Below are 18,563 nucleotides of genomic sequence, written 5' to 3'. Positions count from 1 at the left end.
ACCCCGAACTTACTTATGAGATACTCAAAAGTGTCCCTTGGCAGTGGCCTAGTAAAGATATCTGCTATTTTTTCCTTTGTGCTAACATACTCCAACACCACTTTCTTCTCTTGAGCTTCTTCTCTAAGATAATGATATTTGATAGAGATGTGCTTTGTCTTAGAGTGCATAACAGGATTCTTTGAAATGTTAATGGCAATAGTATTGTTACATAATATAGTTACTGGCTCAGTAACTTTCTCTTTTAAACCATCCAACAATTGTTTGATCCATGCTATGTTGGTACAATTCAATGCTACAGCAATGTATTTAGCTTCTATTGTTGACTATGAAACACATCCTTGTTTCTTGCTAAGCCAACTCACTAGTCTTTCTCCTAAAAAGAAAGCTCCTCCACTTGTGCTTTTTTTGTCATCAATGTTGCCTGCCCAATCAGCATCAGTATAAACTTTTAAATCAAAATCATTTCCTTTAGGCCATAATCCTCAGTGCCTTTCAGGTATCTAAAAATTCTCTTGATTGTTATCATGTGTGTTTCCTTAGGATCTACAGAGAATCTTGCAACTATACCTATTGCATGTGCTATATTTGGTCTACTGTGAACAACATATTGTAGCTTTCCAATCATGGATCAGTAAAGTGTCTCATCAATAGATGTAGATTCATCATTCTTTGATAATTTATAGTTGGTAGTCATAGGAGTACTTACTGGTTTTGAATCCTCCATTCCAAATTTCTTCAAGATTTCCTTTATGTACTTGGATTGAGTAATGAAAATCTCATCTTTCATTTGCAGTATTTGTAAACCTATAAAATGCTTTATCTCACAAATTATTGACATCTCAAATTCTTTGCTCATTTCATTTCCAAAGTTCTTTTATAAAGAGTCATTTCCACAAAATATAATATCATCAACAAATATGGCTGAAATCAGTATTCCATTTTCATCATTCTTCATGTACATATTACTGTTTTCACTTGTTCTTATAAAACCAATCTTGATTAAATAAGAGTGCAGTCTTTCATACCATGCTCTAGGTGCTTGTTTCAGACCATATAAAGCTTTGTTCAATTTACATACCTGATCTTTATTCTTGTCTTCAACAAATCCTTCAGGTTGGTCAATAAAATTTTTTTCTTCTAATATACCATTCAGAAATGCAGATTTGACATCCATTTGATATACCTTGAAATTCTTGTAAGCAGCATATGCCAACAATGTTTTTACTCCTTCAAGTCTTTCCAGATGTGCAAAATTCTCCCCATAATCAATTCCCTCTTCTTGGGCATAACCTTTGCAAACTAGTCTTGCTTTATTTCAAATGACCTCACCTTTTTCATTTAGCTTGTTTCTAAAAATAAACTTTGTACCGATTACATTTTTGTCCTTTGGTCTTGGGACCAGTGTCCATGTATCATTCTTCTTGATTTGATCAATCTCTTCTATCATAGAATTTATCCAATCTTCACTATTAAATGCCTCTTTCACTATCCTCGATTCAAATTCAGATATCAGACATGTGTTCTGTCTCAGTTTGTTCCTTGTCATCACTGGATCATCCTTATCTCCTATAATCTGACTTGATGCATGATGTCTTCTGACATACTTAGCTAATACAGGCTTAGTAGGCTCTATATGATCTTCTTCATCACTCAGTAACTGAATATTCTCTTTATCTCCTTTTGCAGTTTTCTCGGTAGGACTTGTTGGTTGAACATAGACAAATTCATCATAATCTTCCGATTCCTTGGAATTTCCTTCATCATTTCTTTCTGCAAATTCATCAATTTTCACATTTGCACTTTTTACTATTTTGTTAGATAATTTGATCAAACATTTAAATGCTTTAGTTCTAGAAGAATAACCTAGAAATGTTCCTTCTTCAGTTTTCTAATCAAACTTTCCATTTCTATCATCTTTGTGAACATAGCATCTACTTCCAAATATTTTGAAGTAACTTACATTAGGTTTCTTTTCATACCAGATTTTATATGGTGTCTTCAAAGTTCCTTTTTTTAGTTGTACTCGGTTCACGGTGTAAACTGCTATGCTTATTGCTTCTCTCCAAAATGTTTGTGGCACTTTCTTTTCAATCATCAAGGTTCTGGCACAATCCACAATAGATCTGTTTCTCCTCTCAGCTATTCTATTTTGTTGTGGAGTTCTCAGTGCAGAGACTTGTCTATTTATACCATGATCATTGTAGAATAAGTTGAACTCATCAGATGTGAACTCTCCTCCTCTATCTGATCTAAGACATTTCAATTGTCTTCCTGTTTCATTTTCCACTCTTGCCTTGTACCATTTAAACATTTGAAAAGCTTCTGATTTTTCTTTTAAAAACATAACTGACATCATCCTTGAATAATCATCCACAAATAATATGAAATATTTCTCACCATAATAAATTTGAACTTTCATAGGACCACAAAGATCAATGTGCACAAGATCTAAAATTCCCTTAGAAGTGTAGGACTTACTTGTAAAGCTTGATCTTGTCATCTTACCCATCTGGCATCTTCAGCACATAGTATTCTCACATTTTTCAAGACTCGATAAACCTCTTACTCACTGCTTCTTGCTTATTTTGATCAAATTATCGAAATTTACATGACAAAACCTTTTATGCCATAACCAAGTATCATCTATCTTTGCCTATAAACACTTATTTTGAGTTGAGTCAAGGTGAAATGTGTTACCTTTTGTTTGTGTCCCAGTAGCAACTAACTTTCCATGCTTGTCATGAACTTTGACAATTCCTTTCTGAAATTCTATTTAGTAACCTGTATTGTTTAACTATGCTACACTCAACAAATTGTATTTCAAACCTTCAACCCAATAGACATCATTACATTTTACATTATCAAGAAGTGCTATGGATCCTTTACCTTTTACCAGACATGGTGCATCATTACCAAATCTTACATAACCTCCATCATAATCTTCTAACATAACAAACTTGTGTTTATCACCTGTCATGTGATGTGAGCATCCACTATCTATGATCCAAGAATCATTAGTATTTATGTGAGATATTAGGGCTTTTTCTTCATACCTTTCTTCATCTAATCCATCTTTGATAGCCACATAAACTACTTCCTTTGTATTAGTTACATCTAATTTATCATCATTGGATTCCTCATCAGCTATTAAGCATGACTTTCTATCTCTTCTTCTGAAGTCTTGGTGTCCTCTGTAATGGTTATCTTTTTGTCTATCATCTTGGTAATCTCTCTTTTTAGTAGATTCTTTGTCAGGACAGTTAGAAGCCATATGTCCTATCTTATCACAATTGAAACATTTGAAAGGTAGTTTTCCTTTATACTTACCTTTGCCTCTCGGTAACCTTCTCGCTAATAGTGCTTCAAACTCTTCTTGCTTTCTAATTTCCTCACACAATTTGTGTACTTCTTCCATGTTCTTGCGAAATCTTTCACTTGCTCCACTATGATCCCCTTTAGTGTACTTACGCATTCTATCATTGCAATCATCAGATTCACCAATATGAAAAGAACTAAATGCAGATTCAACTTTATTTGCTGATGACCCACTGTTATCAAAATTACTTAACTCAAATGCATGTAGCTTACCAATAGTAGCATCTAAAGAAACTGGCATATTGGGTACAAACCTCAGTTCATTGATTATAGAGACTTGGATTGCATAGACTGGTAGAAGGGTTCTTAACAACTTACTTATTATATCCTTTTCTTCAATAGTTCCACCTGCTCCTTTGATTTGAGTGACAATCTCCTTTAGTCTTGTACTATACTGGGTTCTGTTCTCACATTCATTCATCCTCATAGATTCAACTTGTCCTCTTAGACTATCCACTTTTTCTCTTTGAACATGTTCATCACCACCATACATAGATATGAGCTTGTCCCACATTTCCTTTGCATCATTGTAGCCTTCTAGATCATTAAACTCTGAGTCGGTCAATGCAGATGTTATTTCAATCATTGGTTGGATATGTTCTTACTTTGCTTTTATCTCTTCCATTATCAATGGATAGGTGCTCGGTGCAATGAAATCATTCTCCAGATAATATACAACATATTCTCCAACTCCTGATAGGTGCAGCTTCATCCTTTTCTACCATGTAGAGAAACTTGACTTGTTCAGCTTCGGTGCATCCCTCTTATACATCTTTGGATCTTTTCCTCAAGTACCTTTAAACTTTTTTTTTTTTTTTTTTTTCTTTCAGAGTCCAAAGCTCTGATACCAATTGATAGTTCTGATACTTAATGTTAAGTACAGATGCCAAGCTAATAAGATGAGAGCAGGGGGTGAATCATACAGCCTTAATCTTCCATAAAAAAAATAGATTCAACCTCGGTAACATATACTTCAGTAATATAACTAAAACTGCTAAACATGCAAACTCAAAAGCATATAAACATCATAACACTCAGAACACCAAATTCAACATTGAAACCCAAATAGGGAAAAACCATTGTGGGATTTCGGACCCACTAAGAAATATACTCTTCTAGAGTATGCTTGGTTAAAAGAAAATCCTATTAAAGATTACAAACACATTGCTAGATGTGACTGGGTTAAGGGATTTCCCTTAGATCTGTTAGGATCTTCACCTTGTTAGAAGTGACCTTGTTAAAGGATTTTAAACACTTAATCAGAATGTCACCTTGCTAGAGGGTTTTATAAATAAGACTGTTAAGTCCACTCGGTTAAGAGACTTTCTGTCACTTCACAAAATAACAGTGATAAAAATCTATCTGCAACTTCACATCTAAAATGCTAAAGCAGATTCTTATTTGCTCAATACAATATAGACATAGAACTTTATCTTGTCCATCTGCTGGGCTCTATACTTTGTTATTCAAATAGGTCTTCAAGCTTTAGTGCTCGATAATCACTATGTAGCATCCCTGTGCATATACTTGCCTGCATACATTGTTTATCAATAGTTCCTTATTTATAAACAATTTGCCAACCACTTAATCTCCTTGATCGCATATAGCATGATCAATCACAGCCATCAGATCTTCAAACTTGACCAGGTTCAATGTATCCTTCGATCTAAAAAATGTTTTACCCCATCTTGGAACTTGCATACATTTCTTGGAACTTGTGCTAGGGTATTGCAATTTAATCTATGCTATCGATCTTCCTTTGCCATAGATTCTTTAACAAACTTTATGCACGGCATACCAATCATTTAATCAGTTTCATCTCATCAGCTTCCTTCATTAAATAATGCTTTTATTCATTTAATGCATTCTCTTACTACTCAGTTGCAACTCTGTAAATACTAAACTTTACTCGATACACATTCTGCCTTCATTAACCAATAGCGATAACCTTAGGGTTTACCAACTAGGTTCTTTGCTTGGTAACATAGTATAGTATTAACCTTACAATCAACAACATATGTAGGATATCAAAACAATCTAAACATCATGATCTCATCATTGTCTAACTTGATAATAGTTGCCCATTGAATAACTTATTCCTCCCCTTATTCATCACATTCTGTATGTGTCTTTTACCAACATCTTTATACTCATGAAATCATAGTTCTTAAGATATGGGAATATCATACTGAATTAGAAAATCAATTTCTTGACATCAATGACAAAATAATAATATTAAGATAGTAAACATCGTTGATCAGTTATATCCATAATCATCAACAACCTTCTCAATATCCTAATTGAAATGCCAACAATCTCTAATTGTCTGTTATAATGCCAACAAAGGCCCTAGCAGAAAACGTTGAAGACAAGGATGAATGGGTAATTTATAATGGATGCTCACATCATATGACTGGAGATAAAAGAAAATTTATGTCCCTGCAAAAATACAATGGCCTTCAAGTCAGATTTCGGGATGACAAAGCATGTATGATCAAAGGTAGAGGTATTATATCTTTGGATGGTAAGCATAATATTGATAATGTTTATTATGTAGAAGGTTTAAAGCATAATCTTTTAAGTGTTGGTCAATTGGTGGATAAGGGATTCCAACTTCAGTTCAAAGATAGAAAATGCAAAATCATTAACAAAACTGGCTTGGAGATTGCAACTGGTACTCGGACTAGAGGCAATATCTTTCACTTGAATATCGGTGATAAGACATGTTTGATTGCTCATATTGATGAGAGTTGGTTATGGCATAAGAGGTTGTGTCATGTTAATTTGGATTGTATTGTTAAGATCAATTCAACAAAGGTAGTTAGAGATAGACCTAAGATTATAAAGCCTCATAATGTGGCATGTAAGGAATGTCAATTGGGAAAGCAAGTTAGATATTCTTTTAAGAGCATATATGATAAATCTAATGATGTTCTTGATTTGATTCATATTGACTTATGTGGTCCAACAAGGACCAGAAGCTTTCAACGTGATAGGTACTTCATGCTAATGATTGATTATTATTCTAGAATGATGTGGGTGACTTTTCTAAGGGAAAAGTTTGAAGATTTTGAGAAATTCAAGATCTTTAAAGCAATGGTGGAAATAGAAACTGGATTGAAAATTAAATGTCTGAGATAATATCAAGGCGGTGAGTTCACATCTCATGAATTTAACAGTTATTGTGAGATAAATGGAATTGGGAGACAATTATTTGGACCCCAGACTCCTCAGTAGAATGGAGTAGTGGAAAGGAAGAATAGAACCATTTTGGATGCAACAAGAACCATGATGATGGAAGCCAAATTTTCTCACATCTACTAGAGAGAAGCATTGAGTACAATAGTCTACACATTCAATAGAGTTCATATCAAAGGTGAAACTGGTAAGACTCCATCTGAATTATGGTTTGGACATACACCTACTCTTAAATATTTCAGAATTTTTGGAAGTAAATGTTATATCAAAAGGGATGATTCAATTGGGAAGTTTGATCCTAGATGTGATGAAGGGATATTTCTTTGATATTCAATTCAGAGAAAAGTATATAGATATTATAACAAAAGATTACAAAAAATTGTGGAGAGCACAAATGTGAAAGTGGGTGAGCAATACAAAGATCAATCTATATCACATGACAGAGAACCGACAATGGAAATGATCATAACTGATCCAGTAATGCCTCAACCAGTACAAGACACTAAGATAGTTACATTGGTACAATCACAAAATTTAACTATGACTGATGATCAGATTAGAGAACTTGAAGTTCAGAAGACACCAAGGTATGTAATATTAAATCATTCTAAAGATCAAATCATTGGAGACAAGAACAAGGGAGTTATGACAAGAAGAATACTGACAAATGAATAGGTGTGTCTTATTTCTTAAATTGAACTAGCATTTGTTATTGAAGATTGTAAAGATGAATATTGATTAAAGGCTATGGAAGATGAATTACATTAGATAGAGAAGAATAAGACTTGGACTTTATTTCCTCGGCCTAAAAATAAGAATGTTATTGGAACTAAATGGGTTTTTAGAAATAAACTAAATTAAGATGGTCAAGTTGTAAGAAAAAAGGATAGATTGGTTTGTAAAGGATATTCTCAAATGGAAGGAATTGATTATGGTGAGACATTTTTACTAGTAGCTATAATTGAAGCTATTAGACTACTTCTTGCCTACGCAGCATACAAGAACTATAAGTTTTATCAAATGGATGTTAAATGTGAATTTTTGAATGGTGAACTTGAGGAAGAAGTATACATTGAGCACCCTAATGGATTTTCACTGACATATGACAAAGATATGGTTTGCAAGTTAAGGAAAGCATTATATGGATTGAAACAAGCTCCTAGAGCTTGGTATGCAAGGTTGGATAAATATCTTTTGAAGCTTGGTTTTACTAAGGGCAGTGCTGACAACAATTTGTATACAAGACCACTATTGATGATATTCTAATTATTGAAGTATTTGTTGATGATATCATTTTTGGAGGTGAAGAAAAATTGTGCGTGGAATTCTCTAATATGAAGGATGAATTTGAAATGTCTATGACTGGTGAGATGAGATTTTTCTTAGGTTTGCAGATTACTCAAACTAACAAAGGCATTTTTATCTATCAAAATAAGTATCTAAGTAAATTGTTGAAGAAGTTTGGTATGGATAATTCCAAACCAGTAAGTACTCCTATGGTGACAAGTGAGAAATTATCTATCAAAGACACATCTGCACTTGTAAATTCAACAAGGTATAAGTCTATGATTGATGGCTTATTATATCTAACTCATACTAGACCAAATATTATAAATATAGTAAGTATTGTTTCAAGATATCAAATTAATTCTAAAGAAAATCATGAATGTGCAGTAAAGAGTATATTCTAGTATTTGCAAGGAACAACAAAATATGGCTTATGGTACTCTAGAGATGATAACTTCACTTTATGTGCATATACAGATGTCAATTGGGTAGGAGATACTGATGATTGGAAGAGAACTTCTGGTGGACCTTTCTTTCTTGGAACAAAATTGGTTTCATGGATCAACAAAAAATAGTCATGCATTTCTTTATCTACTATAGAAGTTGAATATGTTGTAGCAGCAACTAATTGCACACAAGTCTTGTGGATGAAGCAAATGTTGAAGGATATCAAGGTAAATTGCACTGAACTGGTAGTTATCTATTGTGATAACTCTGCAACTATTAACATGTCTAAGAATCTGATATTTCACTCTAAGACTAAGCACATATCAATAGAATATAACTTTCTAAAGGAAAAGGTGGAAGAAAAGAAAGTCAAATTGGTTTATGAGAACACTAAAGAGCAGATTGCAGATATATTCATTAAACCATTGTCTCAAGAATCACTTGAGTATTTAAGAGATAGATTAGAGGTGTCTATCCCTCTACTAGAAACTTAATTGATTGAGAAGAGCATCAATCCAGTGTGCATCATTGACTTTATTCTTGCTCTGGATTGATGTAGTGGTGCTACTACTTAGGGGGAGTAGCCAACTTTGAGATTCACAGGATTTTGATATCTATGTCATATCTTTGGCATTGATGTCAAAGGGGGAGAGATATATGATGTGAAAAATAATGTCATAATATTTCATATGGGGGAGAGATTTAGATTAGTTTCAGATTGGACTTCACTCCTCAGGGGGAGTTGTTGGGATTTTTCAGTTTTTCATTGTTATATCTTCTATGAGAAATTTTTGGCATTTCTTAGCACTTAAATGTTTTCTTTTTCACATATAGTGTTGCCATCAATGCCAAAGGGGGAGATTATTGGAAATATGAAGGAATTTTTTATGTGTTTCATTGATGTTTTGTCATTAATGTCAACACTAGCTTTTATGACTGGTTATCGACAGACATATTTTGATTACTGATAGAAGAATTAGTGTTACCGACAGAAGGGACTATCAGTTGGATACTACCAACATGTTTGGATCAATGTAATATGTTTGGTTTGATGTGTTGCATGTTTCTGAAGTATATTCTGGTCAGTTGGTATTGACTTGATGATCGGATGATATCATACATTATAGTAAGCCTATACCGGTAAGGGTTTAGGGTTTTACCAATAGAACTTTTACTAAAGATATTTGACAGAATGCATAAGTGATGTTGATGCGGCTTCTAGATGGATTTCAGAATGCAAAAGGTGATCTTTGTTCATGCCTCGACTTATTGGAGACATTGCTCTGGCGTGGTGGATCTATTTGGGTCCGGTATCTATCTACGTTATGGACCGATATCATGTAACATGCTATTAAATGTTCTCTACATGTTACTAGGATGATTTATGGATTGGTTAATGTTGTTTTGGTCTAAAGCTGACATAGTATATCATTGTAATATGGATGTATGTAATGATCTTATTGTAATATCTTTGAGGTGGCCGACCTAATTGGTTTAAGCCTTAGGGTTTGTATAAATTGATGTAAGATCTCATTGTAGATCATGGTCATAGAATGAAATGTGTGAATAATGAAAAAATCATATGCGAAGGAGATTTGGTCGATCATAGGTGATCAGATTGGGTTTATTTAAGAGGTCAAAGGCCTTCGGTGTTGAGCTTAACTAGGACTGTGATCAAACATGGTAGATTCTATCATTGCCAGTTCATTCTTCCAAATTGTTGTACAATTATATTGAGGTGGTTATAACCTCTCTGTAGTTAGTGAGACTCCTTTCTAATGAGCAATACGCTCTAGGCAGTGTGCCTTCTTGAATGTGCTGGCTCCTTATTGTATCACATAATTTCTATAGGAGTATCATCTCATTGTGGGTAGGGTTCCCATCATGGTTTTTCCCTTTACCAGGTTTTCCATGTACACATCATGGTGTTATGTGGTATGGTTGCATTGTGTTGATTCTCTATTTCATACTTAAGTTTTATTGCTAACCGATATCTATTTCTTCTATTCTGGTATTCAATGTTTATGTACTTTAGTTAAAGGTTATAAAGTGGTTTGATTGATATAATCTGTTGACAACTGATTCACCCCTCCCTCTCAAATGTTCATTGGTTATTCTAACAAGAGCTTGTTGATTCCATGGGTAGAATAGAGAATGCAATGGAATGTGAGAATGTTTGTTTGGATTGAAAGGCCATTCAAGGTCATTGATGTAATTTTTGTTTTGTTTGTACTTCTTATATGAATATGAGAATGTTTATTCATTGCAATCCATGAAGCAAAGAGTCACTGCATTAGCTTTGTTAAATTTTTTTCATGTATTAGGCAAGAGTAAGTTTCGTGTTTCATCAATATTTATGGGATATAGTGATGAATCCAAGGCTTACAAATTATACAATCCAATTAGAAAAAAAGTTATAATAGGTAGATATGTGCAATTCATAGAAGATGAAGCATGGGATAGAACTTTGGATAAAAAAATCAATACTGTAGCCAACATACTACAAGAAGAAAATGAAGATTTTATGCCAGTAGGCCCTTCTCCAATTGTGACTCCTTCCACACCCATTCAAGGTCAACAAAGTGGTCAAAAGACACCATCATCAACCATAGGGAGATCCCCACACACTCAAGCAAATACTCCATCAAATATCCAGCAAAACAACATTTTCAATTGGGACTCTTGGTGTTTGACCATCAAGTCCACATTCAACAAGTTCAAGTGATATGTCAAACCTAACATTAGCAAGCTTAAGGATGCCAAAACTCTAAAGTTTAGGGGAGATTTATGAGAAAAATAAAGATGAAAATAATGCAGGTCTGACTTCTCCCTTTGTATTATATACAAATAAATGATCCAATTTATTTTGAAGATGTTATTAAAGAAAACAAAAATGGGTGAAAGTAATGGATGAAGAAATAGTTGCTAGTGAAGAGAATCAAACATGGGATTTAGTGAGTTTTTCACAAGAAAAAAAAGTGATTGGAGTGAAGTGGGTAAAAATGTGTGGAAAAATGTAGAAGTCTCTAGAAGTTTTCAATTGTTGTAGCAATAGTAAAAACAAGGGAGGTTTAGCATGAACACTCTTAGCAATAGAGCAGTTGTATGGTTTTGTAAGATGGCTTGAAAGATTTTGTATTAAGTTTAAGTTTGAATGTAATAGTATTGTTTATGTTAATGAAATGGGTTGAATTTCAGTCAGAAAATGTTATAATATCTTATTTTGTTTAATATATATAATCTCTATTTATTTCCTCTGTTTAAATTTATTTTATCTTCTCCCTTGTTTCCTATAGTTACTGCTGGTTTGACATATCATATTTCACCGTTCTCCTTAGATGTTTATTTCTTAGCTTTTAAGGAAAAACCAAAAAACAGTCATTTCCTCAACGACATTTTAATGAATCTAGAGTGGTCTTGTAAAGGCCAACTTCATATTTTTTCAATATAAAATTAAAGTATTATGTTAAAAAATAACCATTTTATCGTCATTTGATCATAAAATGGCTTAAATAACACACACTAAGTTTTGATTTCTAAATTTAAAAGTGTTAAACATTCAAAATTGATTAACATTCTCTAGATTTAATATATTGCTTAGTGTATGATTTAAGACTGACCCTCGACCATTAACTATTTTATCAGTGGATACATCTTCAACCAGAGCCCAAATAAAATATAATTTACTTTTGTCTATCACAGTTATATAGCTTCTAAAAGGTACTAAAAAGGCATAAAAAATATAGATTTTGCACCAAAAAAAGTTGTTGTGTACCTTTGGTAACATCATTAGTGTCTTCATTTACTTCATTATTTGTGGTGATATTGGTAGGATTCAATATTCAACAAAGCGTGGAGATATTACCTACCTTAAATTCCCCATGATGTTACTTATGGTTATTAAAGAAATGATGATTCTTCAAAATTTATCTATGAATCCTAACTTATTGTTTATAAAAAAAAAATTCAAATCAATGCAGATGAAGTCTAAGACAAAAATAATGCCATGATTACCGAGATTGTATTGATGAAAATGAAAAAGTAGCAAAGTTGTAGCTCAATGAAAAAGATGTTAAGTTTCTATAGTTAGAAAGATGTGGTTGAGGAAGTTGCTTAAGTGCAACTTATGTTGAATGTTAATGTTTTCTATTTTGTAAATAGAATATTTCCTAGAGTTGTGAGGTTTACACCAAGAGCAGTTTCATGTGTGGATAATTTTAGTTATGTGAGACAAGTTTCCTTTCTCTTACTTCATGTAAGGAAAGTTCTAGTTTGCGTCATGCAAGGAAAGTTTCTCTTAGAATGTGCTGCTTGAGGAAAGTTTCACTTCTCTTGAATAGTTGATGTTTTCATCAAGAAGGCTATATATGTAAAGTGGTTGTAGCAACTAGGATTGTATTCGAAAGGAAAGTTTGCTCTATAAGTTGAATAGAAGATTCAACATTTGCAAGTTTTTCCCTGCATTGGGGTTTCCTGGGTATATCGGTGTTATTTGTGTTATTGTGATTGGCTTGTTATTCTTTTGCTTCCATTGTTATTAGCTTTTAAATAATCCAATGTATTAATTGATACAAATAAGATAGTTTCTTTTTTGTGATATTTGTTGAACAATTGATCTGTTGCTGGGTTATAGAACTTAACATGGTATCAAAGCTATAAACTCTGAATATGAAACCAATTTTTGTTTCATAGATTTCTTCAGACTTCAACTTTCAATTTCTTCAAGGGTTTTGTTTTGCAATGGCAGCTAGTGTTCGATATGAGGATAGGCTTGAGGGTGCATCTAACTTTTTGCAATGGAAGGTTCAGATTACATCCATTCTCAAGGAGAATAGGTTGTGGACCTATGCTAGTACAAAAGTGACTCCTCCAGTAAATGATCCTATTGCCCTAGATTCTCCTGAAATCGAGGAGGCCAAGGCTTAGAGGATCATCCTTGATGGGGTGAAAGATCATTTGATTCCTCATCTATCTGGGAAAGAAACCACCAATGAAATGTGGGATACACTCACAAAACTCTATCAGATAAAATACCAAAGTCGTAAGATGGTGCTTAAGGATAGGTTGCATAACACCAAGATGTCCAAGGGTGAGAGTGTGACCTCTTACTTGTCCAGATTGACACAAGTCGGGGATAAGTTGGCGATTGTTGGAGAGGCGATTATTGAAGATGAGCTTGTGCGGATAGATCTGAATGGCTTCTCAAAGCACTAGGAAGTGTTCGTTAAGTGTGTTGTCGAGATAGATCGCCTACCTGATTGGGAAAGGCTTTGTGATGATTTTGTCTAGGGGGAGATCCATGAAAATAGTCATTAACGAGGCCAAACCAAGAAGGTTGAAGATGAAGAAAATCTTGCTCTTGCAAGCAAGGGTAAGAAGAAATTTAATAAAGGGCAAACTGAAGGGTCTTCTTCCGAGGATGGGAAAAATAAAGATCTTAGTAAGATAAAATGTTTTTTCTACCATCAGGGTCACTATGCTAGTCAATGCCCAAATAAGAAAAACAAGGGCAAGCACAAGCAGCAATTTGTGGCTACAATAGAGGTGGACGTGTTTGCAACACGGTTTGAGAATGATTTTTCACTCATTGCATGTCTCTCAAGTTTAATTGCCAAAAGTTTGTGATGTATTGATAGTGGGGCTTCTTGCCACATGATGGGAGTCAGAGATTATTTCACCAAATTGGAGCAGAAAAAGATAGATTTTTGTATTGAGCTTGGAGATAATGGCAAGTACCAAGCAACTGGTGTAGGCACAATCAAGTTTCAAAGGGAGTCTGGAAACCTCTATTGGTGGAGGATGTATTGTATGTCCCTGGTATGACAAAAAATTTAATATTTGATTCTACTTTGGAGAACAAGGTTTGCATCATGACCTTTGAAGAGGGCAAAGTCTATATCCATCCAAAGAACTCCAAGGTAGAAAAAGTGATTGTAGTCAGGCATTGTAGCTTGTTTTGGTTGTAGTTTGAACCAACAAATTCATTGGTAAGTAGTTGCAGAGGGCTTGGAGAATTGTGGCATAGGAGGATGGCTCATATTCACCATGGAGCGCTTAATGTTTTAAAGGAAATATTGATGGGGCTGCCTCAGATGAAGGTTGAAAAGCATGAAGTGTCCAAGGGTTGTGCTCTTGGGAAATATGCCAAGACCAATTCCAAGCAGTGACACTAGATATAAAAGGATTTTGGGTCTCATACACTCAGATGTATGTGGGCCCATGTCAATAGCATCTTTAAAAAGGTATGAGTATTATGTTACCTTCATTGATGATTTCTCTAGGAAGACGTGGATATATTTTATGAAGAATAAAGATGAATTTTTCAGTAGGCTCAAAGAGTTTAAGGCTCTTGTGGAGAACCAGATAGGGATGAAGATCAAGGTACTAAGATCTGACAATGGAGGCAAATATACCTCGAATGCATTCAAATATTTTTGTGCTCAGAAAGGTAGCAAGAAAGAGTTGAAAATTAATACAACCCTCAACAAAATGGGGTTGCTAAATGAAAAAAATAGGGCTATAGTTGGAGCAGCCAAGGCCATGCTTCATGATTAGGATTTGCCTTGGTTTTTATGGGTATAAGCTTGCAATAAAGTTGTGTATCTATAGAATAGGAGTCCACACAAAGTGTTGGGCAAATTGACTCTAGAAGAGGCATTCAATGGGAAGAAACTAGATTTGGCACACATTCACATCTTTGGATGTCTTGTGTATTGCCATATTCTCATGGAGAAGAGAGCGAAATTGGAACCAACTACGGAGAAGGGTATCCTAGTTGGGTACAGTGAAACTTCTATGGCCTATCATGTTTACATTCCTTCCCTTAGGAAAATAGTTATTCGTAGAGATGTGAAGTTTGAGGATGAAAGATCTCTTCAGAAGTCTTGAAGCTTGATGGAGGTTCAAGAAGAGGAGTAGACACCCAAGGTTGATGCAGCACAAATTCCTTAGACTCCAGTCACGCAAGTTGGAGAGAAGAACAAGAAGGTCAAGCAAGTTGATTAAGAATAATAACAAAGGATTTCTCAGCCTCAAACACCTATGACAGGGAGGAGGAGAAATAAGGTAGTTGAGTAGATATTGAAAGAGGCTCAAGAGTATGTTGGTGAATCTTAGGTTCTTGTCAGACAGAGAAATCCTCCCAAACATTTTTCTGATTATATGGCACTCATGAGTGAACTGATTAAGGTGGAGCCTTCTATCTTTCAAGAGGCATCCAAGCATCAGGTTTGGAGGGATTCCATGGTGGAAGAGTATTCTTCTATCATAAAGAATACTGTGTGGGAGGTAGTGCCATGACCTAAAAACAAGTCAATGGTAGGGTCAAGATGGCTATATAAGATCAAGCATGCTACAGATGGTAGTATGGAAAAGTTAAAAGAAAGATTTGTGGCTAAGGGGTTTTCTCGGAAAGAAGGGATAAACTATGATGATGCCTTTGCTCTAGTAGCCAGGTACTCATCCATAAGGGCTATCATTTCTGCAGTAGTGCAGATGGGTTCGAGGATTCACCAGATGGATGTGAAGATGACCTTCCTCAATGGATTAATTGAGGAAAGGATTTACATAGAACAACCATAGGGTTTTGAAGTGCATGGGAGCGATTCTCATGTGTGTAGGTTGAAGAGAGCACTGTATGGGCTCAACGAGGCTCCCACAGCATGGTATGCATGTATTGATGGTTACTTGCATAGTGTGGGCTTCACCAAGAGTGATGTTGATCCAAACCTGTACTATGTTCAAGTGAAAGGAGAGCTTCTCATATTGGTATTATACATTGATGACTTGTTTCTTATAGTGTCTGAAGAGCTCATAGCACATTGCAAGTGGGATCTTGTAGGAGAGTTCGAGATGAAGGACTTGGGTTTGATGCATTAATTTTTTGGATTAGAGTTGTCACAGAAAGAGGGAGAAATATTTCTTGGACAACGGAAGTATACAATTGATATCTTGAAGAGATTTAGGATGGAAAATGTAATCCCATGTCCACGCCACTTGTGACCAACTAGAAGAAGGTTGATGCTTCTAAATTAGAGATAGTGAACCCAACTTTGTATAGAAAGTTGATAGGCTCTCTAATGTATTTAGTCAACACAAGGCCAGACATTTGTTTTGTAGTAAACTCACTTAGTCATTTTATGGTGGAACCTAAACATGTGCATTGTGTAGCTACAAAGCATGTTTTAAGGTATCCTTGAGGCACAATTGATTATGGGCTGAGGTATATTCAACAAGATGGAGTGAAGCTCGAGGGGTTCACCGATGTAGATTGTGCAATACAACTGACAAGAAGAGAACTTTAGGGTGTTGTTTCAGTTTGGGTCAGGAGTTGTTTCTTGGTACAATAGAAAATAGAAGTCAGTTGCACTGATTTCTATAGAGGCCGAGTATATAGAAGCATGTATGGCTACATGTGAGGCTATTTGTCTTCAAAAACTTCTAGTCGGGCTCTTTGATCAGGAGCTAGATTTGACAGTCATTTACTGTGATAATCAGAGTTGTATCAAAGTCTCTATTAATCTAGTGGTTAACAACAAGTCAAAGTATATTGAGATCAATTACATCATTAGGGATTGTGTGGAGAAGGGTACAGTGAAGTTACAATACATTCCTATGGATGAACAAACATCAAACATCCTAATGAAGGCCTTGATGAAGAGCGAGTTTCTATTCTTTAGGGATAAGTTGGGTGTTGTGCAGAACACCTTCTTCACTAAGAAGGAGTGTTAAGTTTCTATAGTTTAGAAGGTGTGGTTGAGAAAGTTGCTTAAGTGCAGCTTGTGTTGAATGTTCAACAAGAGAATGTTTTTTATTTTGTAAATAGAATATTTCCTAGAGTTGTGAGGTTTACACCAAGATCAGTTTTATCTATGGATAGTTTTAGTTATGTGAGACAAGTTTCCTTTCTCTTGCTTCATGTAAGGAAATTTCCAGTTTGCATCATGCAAGGAAAGTTTCTCTTAGAATGTGTTTCTTGAGGAAAGTTTCAATTCTCTTGCATAGTTGATGTTTTCATAAAGAAGGCTATATATGTAAAATTGATGTAGCAACTAGGATTGTATTTGAAAGGAAAGTTTTCTCTAGAAGCTGAATAGAAGATTCAAAATTTGTAATTTTTTCCCTACATTGGGATTTCTTGGGTATATCAGTGCTATCTATGTTATTGTGGTTGGCTTGTTATTATTTTTCTTCCATTGTTATTAGCCATTAAATAATGTGGGGTATTAATTGTTACAAATCACATAGTTTATTTTCTATGATATTTGTTGAGCAATTGATCTGCTATTGGGTTATAGAAATTAAGAAAAGTAGAAAAGTTGTATCTTAATGAGAGAAGGCAAGTCATTAGAGTGGACATTTCAAATAGGTGCTCTGGTAACAAGATATCTGGAAGAGAGGTTGTGGAAGAGAGGACGAGGATGATGAAGATGATTGGGAACAATCTTTCTTGATTATGGAGGATTCTCTGTGTGCAAGAAGTTTGTCTTTGCTCAATCTGGTGGAAAAAGAAATCAACAATGTAGATTTATAGTTCTCTTTTATAGTCAATGGTCTACAAATGTTGGCAATTGACACTCATCGGATTCATTTTTTTTCATTGATGGCAACAAGATTAGATGGAAGTCATATATCAACATTAGGAGGCATTCATCGGTAGACACTGACATTGAGCATCCATGGTTACAACCGACATTGGCACATACATCCAACACTTTAGGGAAGATGGCATCAAGGAAGTTTTATGTGTAAAATCATTTTGTAATTGTTGTATAAGGTCGATATTGTATATCTTTTTGCATTGTAAGATGACATAAGGCATATTGTTTGTAAAGGGTATATAGGTCAGTTTGTTAGGTCATTATGAGATATAGAACATGTGGATGAGATTGTGGATTATAACTAAATAGGATTGTGTAATGTGAAGATAATTTCTATGTGAATGTTGTATCATGCAATGATTTGTAGATGTTTGTAAGACATTCTTGGAGGGAAGGAGATACCGGTAGTAGTGTTCAGGGTTTATGAACCGGTACAGAGCAAAGATATAACTGGAACTCTTTTTGGCATAAGAGATGCATTTTGTGAGTTCATTATCATTGTTTTACTTCAGCAAAAGCTTGTAGCTAGTAAGACTCTTTAATGATGAGCAGTGTGCTCTAGGCAATTTTTCTTCCTACATGTGCATGCCCCCTCTTTATGTAATATCTTTCATATGGCCGGTGAATTGATCTTGTGGGTCACAAATCCCACTG

Source organism: Cryptomeria japonica, chromosome 8 (assembly GCF_030272615.1).
Source record: "Cryptomeria japonica chromosome 8, Sugi_1.0, whole genome shotgun sequence".
NCBI lineage: Eukaryota > Viridiplantae > Streptophyta > Pinopsida > Cupressales > Cupressaceae > Cryptomeria > Cryptomeria japonica.
The sequence above is the reverse complement of the archived record's forward strand: the minus strand, read 5'-3'. Positions refer to the sequence as shown.